Source organism: Pleuronectes platessa, chromosome 21 (genome assembly GCF_947347685.1).
Source record: "Pleuronectes platessa chromosome 21, fPlePla1.1, whole genome shotgun sequence".
NCBI lineage: Eukaryota > Metazoa > Chordata > Actinopteri > Pleuronectiformes > Pleuronectidae > Pleuronectes > Pleuronectes platessa.
In genome coordinates this window covers 12,350,275-12,361,890 of record NC_070646.1, presented here as the reverse complement: position 1 = coordinate 12,361,890, position 11,616 = coordinate 12,350,275, and the positions used below count along the sequence as shown (strand labels likewise).

General features: G+C 43.4%; 3 non-coding genes across 3 annotated transcripts; all 3 read right to left on the bottom strand.

The window, feature by feature from the left end:
• Positions 1 to 9,879: 9,879 nt before the first annotated feature.
• On the bottom strand, positions 9,880 to 9,973 carry trnai-uau (transfer RNA isoleucine (anticodon UAU)). The gene is made up of 2 exons: positions 9,936 to 9,973; positions 9,880 to 9,915 (listed from the first exon to the last, which is right to left on the bottom strand). It is a non-coding gene; the product is annotated as a tRNA-Ile (tRNA).
• A 367-nt stretch (positions 9,974 to 10,340) lies between these two features.
• Positions 10,341 to 10,434, bottom strand: trnai-uau (transfer RNA isoleucine (anticodon UAU)). The gene is made up of 2 exons: positions 10,397 to 10,434; positions 10,341 to 10,376 (listed from the first exon to the last, which is right to left on the bottom strand). It is a non-coding gene; the product is annotated as a tRNA-Ile (tRNA).
• A 354-nt stretch (positions 10,435 to 10,788) lies between these two features.
• Positions 10,789 to 10,882, bottom strand: trnai-uau (transfer RNA isoleucine (anticodon UAU)). Its single transcript has 2 exons — positions 10,845 to 10,882; positions 10,789 to 10,824 (listed from the first exon to the last, which is right to left on the bottom strand). It is a non-coding gene; the product is annotated as a tRNA-Ile (tRNA).
• Positions 10,883 to 11,616: the final 734 nt, after the last annotated feature.

Below are 11,616 nucleotides of genomic sequence, written 5' to 3'. Positions count from 1 at the left end.
CCCTCCCTCCCTCCCTCCCTCCCTCTTTCTGACAGTTTCATAGGCTTTGTGCCACCGCTCGTAGCACCCAGGTTGACTGAACACAATCCCATTATCGATGACAGTCAATTAAACATCTAAATGCCAAATTTTGAATGCTCGATGCTACGACACAGAGGGCAATAGAAGATCATTAGCCAGAGACTGATTGGGTCCATCTGAGCCAGGGAGGGGAAGAATTACGGCCACAGGAAATTATGAAGGAATATATTTGGGGTTAAATGGTCAAACCTTTGCTGGGCGGCATATCCAGAGATGTAGAGGAAACAGGTGACATACATGATGCAGCCTCCTTTTAGTCATATACAATAATTAATATCAGGTTATGAAAGACAGAGCTGGAGGTGATTTAAGCTGCTTTCAGACACGCACTGAACTCCAGATATTTTCCTGAAGTTATCCAGGAATAGTTATACGAGTCAGTCGATCTGGACATTTTTCCAGACGTTTTTCCTGCCTGCCCCCTGGTAAAGTGTCCGGAAACCGTCAGAGGGAGTTCCTGAGACAATACAGCAGGGACATGTAAAGAGACTTCACAGCAAGCAAGTGGGTGTGATGATGATAATTCACACGACGGACAGAAAACTGAATAAAAACAAAAGGAAAACAAATATGTCAGGAGCTATCATACATGTAGAAGCTGCTTGGGAAGATGTCACCTTGAATAGACAAGCTTTGGAGAGAAGGGCTAATGCCGGTGCTGTATGCAGATTTTATACATCATGTCCTTCTTGCTCTACCCACTCCACTCCTCACCTGAATGCGTCGGTGTCTTAAAAAGCGAGAGAGTTCATGCTATGTTGTATGTTTCCGAAAGTTGTCATTTATACAAAAGCATTTTCTCAGGGTTTTCTCCGTCCACTCTACAAAGTTAGAAAAGCATTTTCTTCAAAATCACATCCATTATCAAATGCCAACATAGCGAGTGGAAAGTTGTTCGTGGCCACACTGAAATAGTTGGATCTCACAAGGTCGTCCTATACTGCCCACAAAGACGACTGACAAGAAGAGCAGGAGTGAACAAGAGGAAGACAGAGAAATACAAGACTGAGAAGAATGGAAAAAAGGTCGCATCAGCCATCCTTGGATCTGACTGTGTGTGTGTGTGTTTGCTCTCTTGAAAGGGAACTGTGGTGATCATTTCTGTCACATTGTCCAACACACAGCAGGGAGCGAGGGAAAGGAGAGTAGAAAAGGGGCGAAAAAGAGAAACAAAAAAAAAATGGGAGGAGGAGTGTTTATTCTCTTTTTCTTCCCTCCTCAAGTCGGTCGTTTCCCTCCCTTTTTGTCCATTCAGTGGAGTTCGTGCTTCCGTGTGAGAGTGTGTGTGTGCCTCTGTGTACACACACACACACACTGGCACACTTGAATCTTTTACTGATTACCTCACACACGTCTTTCTGGAGGGCTTTTAACGGCAGAGGATTATCAGGCAGCCGGAGCCTTTTAACCCTTTCTCTGCCCTCCCTGCTCCAAGCAGGCAGCTGACAAACGCTCCCATTGTGTTTCCAGCCACAAAGATACAAAATGCAACAGTGTATTAACCTTCATAACTAACAGATAAAAAGGCTCTATCGTGCAGCATTAGCTGGACGGAGGACTTATGGTCTGTGGCTTTAGTAGCGACAAACACTTTATGAATGTATAAGTGAGTGTCCAGTACCTTCTTATCAAGAAAATTCCACAGAAGCTAACCTTAATTCATCTTCAGTGACTATATTTGAATTTAGACATGTGCTGAACTCTGGTATTTTCCTTAAAATTCACCATGTGAAATTCAAATGTCAGTCAGATGCTTCGGAAATTATCCTGCCAGCCCCTTAGTAATTTGTCCAATTGAGCCCATGTACGGATACAACAGGTAAATGCCAACATGAGTGAGTGGTTGTGTTGATGATGTTTCTACCACCCAATGGACAAAAAAAAAAAAAGAAAAGAGGGAAGAATACAAATATCTCAGGATGAAAAAGCTGTGCCATAGACTTAGAAGAGGACGAGACAAAGAGATTCAGGCGCTTTTGGCGATACGGCCCAGTGTCGATGTGGTAGTATAGTTTATTGTGTCTGAGGGTCGAAGAAGATGCTCAGGGCCTCAATGCTAGCTCGCATGTGTGCCATCTCTGAGGTGGTCGAGTGTTTGTCTCCTCTCCCTCCCCTCCTCGTGTTTTCCTCTGTTTTATGTGTGTGTCCTGCCCATCCTTTCCCATTCAAGCCCCACGTTTACCATGACAATAGCTGCCTGCGGAGACCCTCTCCTATGTACAACCCTGACCACCGCCGGCTACTGGCAGGGGCCTATTCACTGCTGCAACCCACCCCAGACCATAAAGAGCCTGGCAGGCCCGGCTAGGCCCCCCTGTAAACAGCCAACATCACACTTGTCGTGTCTGCTGGATGTATACCACCAGGGAAAGCAGACTGGATGGTGGAGCTGTCGGGTTTATGTACTTGCTTTTATCAGGGGGAGAAAGGGGAGGGGTTTGGTTTTATGTACCCAATTGGAGAGTTGCAGTTTGAATGGACAGGAAAACGGTTTAGGACAAATTGTTTGGTGTTTAACTTGAGAGGAAGAATAAAGGAAATGGTGATTATGACCAGACTGTTTCAAGACCAGACATGGTAATAGCAGGCGGAGTGAATCAGCATGTCCTGCTGGTATTTTATTATTCATCCACCCTTGGAACGATTCTACAAAGGCCTGAAAATTAGATGCTGTTTCCACAAATATGCTTAAAACAGTTTCATCCCCTCTTGAACAATAGACAGCCACTAATAGAATCCACAATCATTAGAAATCATTTGTTTTTCTTTATGAAAAATTGAAGTTAATTCAAATTTCTGTTCAACCTACATTTTTGAGTTAAATGAGCAGTAACGAAAATCATATATGCCCACAGACACTATATCTGATTCTACTCAGCAGCGTGCATACCTCCACCAAGGCAAAACAATCCACTAGATCAAGATTTCAATTCGATTCTTCACAAAATTATAAAAAACTTAGTATTTCTGTCCCTTGATCTGCATCTACACCTTTTTTAATGGAAAATTGGTTGAGTAGTTTTTGCGTAATTGAGCAAACACAGACTAAACATAACCTTAACCATACAATAATACTCAGGAGAACACATACCTCTACCAAGGCCAAACAGTATCCTTAAATCCAACATGCGCACCAAGTTCGACACCCTAGATATCTGTCGTCTAAATGTGTTAGATTTTTCATCAACATCCCAAAATTATTCCCTGTCAAATTGGTGACCATATCAATAAAAGGCCCCATCTCGCAATCTTATAGAAACTGATTAAATTTTTTTGATAAACCCGCCCCTTGATCCTTTCACCAAGTATCTTCCAAAGTTCTGCGTAACCCTGCTGACAAACAAGCCAATCAACCAGAACACAAAGATGGACAGGGGCTAAAAACAGGACCTTATTGGCAGAGATAAAAATAACAGCGCCACAAAATCTTGGAGCCCTCACTTTGCCGGTGGCTAGAGGTCAGACGGGTCAGTGGGCGAGTGTAGCCTCTTTATCAGAAGCCACAAATGATTGGCCTCTTCTGAAGAGCCACATTTTCTCCAAATATCAGTAATTTTGTTAGGTCTCCATTTGATTGGAGGAGAGGGTGTGTTTGTGTGAGTGAAAGTGTGTGTGTTTGTGAGTGTGTGTGTGTGTGCATGCCTCAGACCTTGGGAGGGCTGGCTGTGCAAGTCCAAGCTTGCCCCGGCGATGCCACAAAGCCTGTCAGAAATGAAAGATGATGGCTGCACGGAGCCAAGAAAGCAGAGGAGGATATTCAGTAGTAATTCTTAAGAGAACAAGTACACCCATACCCAACCGTCACACAAAAGCTGGGATATATGATACGGCCACACTTCTTAGCATTTCTCTCTGTTATAATGTAAGTGCCTCTATCGCTCCATTGCACACACACAAACACACACAACCACACACACACAAACACAGATGAGGAAACAAAGAGTGAGGTGCTAATCTTGAAAAAGAGCTAAATCCAACCACTATTGACGCAGGTGATCCGCAGTAAACACATTGGAGAGTTTGAGATTAAACAGCTGATAAGTGCAGGTTGTGTATGTAGCCGAGTGAGTGTGTTCTCCCCCCCACCTCACACAAAAGACACACCTACAGAGATAAAACAGGATCACCACAACAGACTAAAGTGGAGTTTACAAATGTCTAGTGATAAGCAGCGAGAGGAAAGAGTTTTAACCTTAATCCTTTTATGCGTATTGACAGAAGCTGCTGCAGGGGTAATGATCTATCCGAGGCGCGGGGTCGCCTGTGGAATTTTCCACTGGTTGCACCCAGCACACACAGGACTTCCTCTCACGCACCAAGTTCTTCTACCGACTCACTCGACACTGATTCCTCTCAGTTATCAGATGATGGTGATTAGCTGATTGCGGAAGTTCAAGATCAATTTTTCAAACTCCGAGTGAAAATGGCCTTATTCAGAGGACTGAAGACAAGTCAAAGCTGTAGCCCATCAACACGAGCATTTTCAAACAGATTTCTGAAATATCAAGTCAGGGAGAAAATTGTACTTTATATGGACGTTGATGATAGTGTTTAGTCCGGGCTCATCCTGTGGCGCATGGTTCCTCCTTAGACGCTGATTTGGTTGTCAAATTGTATCTCGGACAAGGGAGGCTCTGATTCGCTGCTCCGGGAGTATAATGGAGGAGGTTGAGGAGAGAAAGAGATGACATGTGAAGACATTTGGAAAAGTGGAATTGCTGTGATTGAGGATGATTTGCATCGGGATGGCTGCTTTGGGCGCATGTGTTACATGTCTAATGGAGGCAAACGTGTTATGTCTGAATCATTGTGTTGTGGTCGTACCAAATGTGAAGCAAACTTGTTTCAAATAGAGTCAAACTAAAGAATAGATCAATAGGTGTTCTCACAAGTTCAAACAAGAGCAAAAAAAATCTGAGCCCCACTGTATCTGTGACGTCTTGGATGAGCAATAACAAGAAATGAAAGATAAACTTATTGTCCCTTTGGCCACCTGGAGTTGTACGATAATAACTCTGGTCAGAGGCGTTCACATATGAAGCAGGAGATTTTCCGGGTCAGATCACAACAGGAAAATGTGTTGAACATTCAGGTGAGGCAGGAAATAGCATAAACATTCCATTATAATTCCATTTGAAATTCACGACTTGTTTGCAGCACATCGGCACTGGCACTTGTCATCAAAAGCTCTTGAATCCATCTTCATCAGTGTTTCTTATGTGTATGGCAACTTGTTTTTTCATCATGAGATATTTGTATATATATTTTTTTTTCCCAGTTTGCATCCATTACATGTTATATACTCTATTACTTGGAATTATCTGGACCTTTTGCTGCTGCGTTCCTATGTGGACTCACCTGGACACTTTCCAGGCATTTATTTAGGGGGGGGGGGGGGGGCTAGCAGTAAATGTTCTGGAAATGTGAGATACAACTGCCTCGGACATTTGCGTTCTCACATACAGCCGATCGGGATAATTTCAGGGAAAATGTCTGGCGTTCAGTGCATGTCCGAGAGCTGCTGCAGTCAGTTGCCCTGTTACAAAATGTTCCCTTGCATTTGGTCACCACCATAACAATGAGATCCTATTTCACGGTCGTCTTGACGGAGAAGACGCTGATGATTGACCAACAGAAATGTGCCTCCGCCATGCTCAGGGAGGTGGAACACTATGTCCTGCTGTGAGTTAGGTTAATATTATTTATTTGGGGGAGGGAGGACATTTGTTTTGTGTTTGCATATTTGCGTCAGTTAGTGATTTGAACAGTTGCAGGATGTGTCATGCTGTATTAGTTTCAGCCCGATCGAGTTCTATTTGAACATTTACTCCTGGACATTGTTCGGGTCATGCAGAGAAGATCCCTGCAACAAATTCAGGTGGTTACCATGAGGAGACATCGAGGAATGCGAGTGTGTTTGTTCTTGCAAACAGACAGTCAGCTTGGAGTGAGCTGTTCGTCATGCTGCCTTTCCCCACCAGCACTTTCTATCATTACTCAAGTTGCCAATATCCCCCAGCTTTGAGACGGCTCCCCGAGCATGAGGTGCTTAAAGTATCAAAGGAAAAAGTACTTATGATATCCCCATGTCCCCAAGTATTAAATTATAATTAGACTACAATGTTGAATTCATTTAACTTGCATTTGCAATCTGTAACAACACAAAATATTATCCGAATTGATTATGTACTTAATTTGTTTGAGGAGAATTTAGCAAAGTATAACACAATATTAACCTCTGAATTGTAAAGAATAGATATAAATTTGCTTGAAATTGAAAAACAGGTTGTAGCTAAAAACATTACAAGGGTACATGTGTAAAATAATGAACATCATTAGGTGTGTATTGTCACGTATTGTAAAACGTTAAAGTTAACTTAAATCTTAATTCAAAATAAAGAAGCAAATCTGGATAAAAAAAGCTGCACAATAATTGTGGTGTCACATTTACTGTGTGTGTGTATGTGTGTGTGTCCTTCTCATCGACCTGTGCTGAGTCACCGTGGCCCGTCGCACCATCTCGACTGACTGGCGGCCGCTCCTGGCTTTGGACAGGCCCAGACTTGCCTTGTACAATGATTAGTCCTGCTTGTCTTACACCGGACACAATGGCCCCTTCCGTACATCTCGGCGTCCTTATTGACCCATTGCTGAGGAGTGGGGACAGAACGTCTCACTGCGAACAATACAAACGCAATGTGGAACAGCCACTTTCTACTGATGACTGTAACGTATATGTGTATGACATTGGAAATTGGATGTGCTCACTCACTTTCTCTTCAAACTGTAAAATCGAAATGCTAAATTGGGATAATCTCATATTCTGATAAGGATATAATTGGACTTGTTTTGAGTGTGTTTTTCTAGTGACAACTTCAGTCTTCCATATAAATATTCAGGTCTTAAAGTTAAGTGGAAGAATCCACCTCTGCAGTGAAATTATTTCCACCTGATTTGAGGAACTTAGTTCTGTGAGGAACTTAGAAGACAGAAACTGCTTTCTGGATAATGTCTGAACACGCCAATGTGAGAAACAGCAGGAAATCATCTTGCTGGTTCACCCCGAGCTATAAGCGGTAAGTTGACAAAGATGCAAACTTGGAAACACAACGAGATCCGAGAGCTTCTGGTGATGAGGGCCGACACTGGTTTCCATTCACTGTTTACAAAAACATGTGATTTCCACAGCGGAATTGAGTACACCAGCCCTCACCTTAACGCTCTGGAGAGTTCTGGGTTGTTGTGATTGTGTCTGATTGGAGAATCTTCTGCTGCGTTCTCTATGGAGATAGTTTCTATTCTTACATGATGGACTTTTAATTGAGAAATATACTATTTTCCCCTTTTATGAATATTAAAATTAGGGGGCTGTATGTCTCACCAATTCTATGACTTGATTTAGTCATACACATACGTTTGGCTCTGTTGTGGAAGATCATTTATGTAAACTAAATACTAGGGGACCTAACACTGATCCCTGAGGGATACCCGGCTTACCATTCATCTTATTTTATCATTTCGTATTTTCTTGCTGCACCTTGATTTTTTTAGTCCTGTTCTTTTTATTTGTTTGTTTTTTTGACAATCTCTTCACTTCTCCTCCTCCTTCCTGTATGTGTTCCATGTGTGTTGTGCGAATGTCTGATGACAGTGCCACGAATATGAATCCGGAGAGAAATAACCCACTGAGGGGAGGTTGCACGGCGAGAGAGAGAGAGAGAGAGAGAGAGAGAGAGAGAGAGAGAATTACTAACCATCAGAGAGATTCTAAGAGGGCATTGATGGAAAGAGTGATCACTAATGAGGTGAGTGTGGTGTGTGTGTGTGTGTGTGTGTGTGCATGTGCATGTGCGTGTGCTTGTGTGTGTGTGTGTGTGTGTGTGTGTGTGTGTGTGTGTGTGTGTGTGTGTGTGTGGCGACTGGGAGCCTATGAGTGGAGAATAAGAGCAGGTCTTCAGGACGGCTGGAGGACACATGGTAAGGAAGAGGAGGACTGTTCTCTGGAGGTGACAGGGAAATGTGTGTGTAGAGGGGGTTGCTCAGGAAGTGAGCTACATCACAGTACTATATCCAGTTATTTCCCCTGGCTTCATCCTTGTTGACGAACAATCTCCAGAGTTCCGTGCAGCTCGATGTTGCATTTGACAATCTCTATGATACCTACACTTCATGTGAAACAAAGCCAGCACATCCAGGCAAAGCATCTTCCGTGGAGACGTACAGATTTTCCCTTTCACCGTGAGAGAGAAACTTGTTACTTCCTTTCACGGTGTCTTATTGGACTCAAATGCAAATGAACTGCCAGTGAATTTCCAGGAATACAAGGTGCTCTGCAAGCCCGGCTTTAAAAGGGAATGAGCTCACGCGATGATTGGATTATTGCATGTTACACACAAGCCAATTAATTCGGACATACCCTGAATGGACTAAGGCCATGTGCTTTTGACCATGCACCCTAAAATTTTAAATAACGGTAAATCCCCGAAAAATTACCCATTGGACTTAAACAACTGAATGAAACACCCACACACACACACAAACACACACACACACACACACACAAACACACACAGTCCAGCTGGCGTATGAGCCATGTGTTTTTTTGTGGGGAGGGATCTATAACATTACTCTCCATCAACTCTGCCATAGGTGGGATCGTCAGACAGGTGTGTACTAGGCCTGCAACCCCCCCCCCCCCCCCCCCCCCCCCCACTCTTACACACACACACACACACACACACCTGATGGCCTCGGTGCTGAGTCTGAGGAGTGTGTGTGTGTGTCTTGGTTGTTCCAAGCACAATGAAGAGAGAGGGTCTGTCAGTGACCACCTGTTGGCCAGCTGTCAGGGTCCCATTTCAGGGTCGCCTTTCGAGGCAGACAGAACAGCTATTTATCTATCTATCTATCTATCTATCTATCTATCTATCTATCTATCTATCTATCTATCTATCTGTCTATCTGTCTTTTTTTCTGCTGCTGACACAGAACTGCTTAATTTTCAACCATCACTTAAGAGACCTGATGAGTTGAGGAGGACCGTGTGGTATCTAAGTGTGGCCCATTTGATGCTGATCAATGGCTTGTAGATACCATCGTCTACATGACACATTTCCATCTCTATAGGAGCCATGATGGAGTGGCGGGGGGGGGGGGGGGGTCGGGGATTTGGAAAAACCAAATGATGAATGAGTGATGGAAATAGGGAGGCACGAAATGGACAGGGGGCGAGGGAGTAGGAGGATGCGACGGGATGGAGGTGGACTGGAGAAGGGAGAAGACAAGTGTGCGGAGGGGGGGAGGTGGGAGGAGAGGGGAGAGATAATTTCCTATGAGGAGTCTGCCGGGGATGGGGGTGGCAGCGAGTGGGGGAGGGGGTCTAATGGCTCTCGGTGCTGCCTCTATTAGGCCAAGCACCCACCAGATGACAGAATAAGACGAGTCCCGAGATGATTTCCCGGGATCGGTGCGTTGGAAAGGTCATTATTTCGTCAAAGTTCGCCGCTCCGCCAGCTTTTATGACAAAAAGGGAAGAAGGGGCAGAGAACAGCAAGCCACCTAGTCTTATAAATGTAATCTATGACAAGATCTAGATCGAAATCTTCCTACAAAGGGGCAACTTTCCTGTTTTAATTGACTCTCTCAGTTCTCACAGTAAATATCTTCATTTCTACCTGTGGACTAGTTAGCCAGCAACAAACGACAGAGATGGCAAACATAGAAGAATTCCTTTACCTAAGGCTAACAGTTCACAGTCAGTGATTTCTAGTGTCTACTCCCACCATGCTAAAACCATTCTGCTCCAGGTGAGGGTCGAACTCACAACCTCGGCATCACTCCGCAGGTCACTGTCTTATAAGTACCGCGCGTTGACCGATTGCGCCACTGGAGCCTGAAAATTGCTCATTTTACATGGAATAAGAAGAGGGGTTAAGCGTTGTGCTTTTTGATGAGGAAAGCAAAAGTCATGAATTCAACCAGTGGCTTCGTTCTAAGAATATTGTCTTGCACTTACGCAATGTATCAAACAGCATTAGTTCTTAAAGTTAGTGAATTGTGCCTCTGAAATGTTACAATGGACAGTTCAAATTTAATACTGTTGTAGTTTAAAGGTTTATTTAAAATGTACCATTAATATGCATTACCTTTCTTCGAGGTAGTTACTGAGTGAAACGACAGGAGGGAAGTCTACATTGTTGTTGGAAGTTGTATCTCGTTATAAGTCCCTTCTGCCATTAACCACCAAGGTAAAACCATAATGCTCCAGGTGAGGGTCGAACTCACAACCTCGGCATCACTCCGCAGGTCACTGTCTTATAAGTACCGCGCGCTGACCGATTGCGCCACTGGAGCCTGATAAATACTCAATTTTACATGGAATAAGAAGAGAGGTTAAGCGTTTTTTAATGAGGAAAGCAAAAGTCATGAATTCAACCAGTGGCTTCGTTCTACGAATATTATCTTGCACCTACGCAATGTATCAAAAAGTGAGTAGTTCTTAAAGTTAGTGAATTGTGCCTCTGAAATGTTATAATGAGAGTTCAAAGTGAATATTGTTACAGTTTGAAGGTTTATTTTAAATGTACCAACAATATGCATTACCTTTATTCAAGGTAGTTACTGAGTGAAACTGAAGGACCAAAGTCTTCACTATTTGTGTCTCGTTCTCAGTTACTTCTCCCACCAACCACCAAGGTAAAACTATTCTGCTCCAGGAGAGGGTCGAACTCACAACCTCAGCATCGCTCTGCAGGTCACTGTTTTATAAGTACTGCGCGCTGTCCGATTGCGCCACTGGAGCCTGGGTAAGGACTTTAAAAGGTTAAAAAGTTAGCCTGACAAAATGAAACGAGTTGATAAAGAATATATATCTATGGAATGTAAAGATACATGACATGACTGCTCCTCAGAAGTGAAGCCAAATGGTCTCAATCGCCACCTGGTGGCTGGCTGCAGTACAGGTCATAAGTCCCACTCTCTGATTTTAGGTAGTTCTTCAATTTCTCATATTCTATAGGACAAGATTTCAGAAAAAAGTTGAGTGCAAAAGTTGTGCAGAAATACTGCCTATATGGGAATTAGCTTTCAAACTATATAGGCCATGTTCATTTCATTTTGATGATTGTATTTTAATAGTATGGACTTTTGTGGATACATGATATATAATTACTAAATCAAATTCAACTTAATGCAGCACTCAGGTGCAAACAGAAGTTTTGCTGTTGTATTTTGTATGCAGATGAGTGCTGCTCAGCCTGTGGGAGCGCCTCTCTAACATGAGTACACACTTATTTAGTCTCAATTACAGACACGACTTAATGAATTCCTGGGTGATATGTGTGTGTGTGTGTGTGTGTGTGTGTGTGTTTGTGTGCACTCAAAGAGACGAGGAGGGGCGGCAGGATGAACAAACCCAGTGCTACAGCACACAGGGAGCATCAGGGGCACCAATAAGAGTTCTGCACGCTAATAAACCTCCTGCTTGAATTAATGACATTCAAATCCCACAGAACAACACAAGAACAACACCAGCAT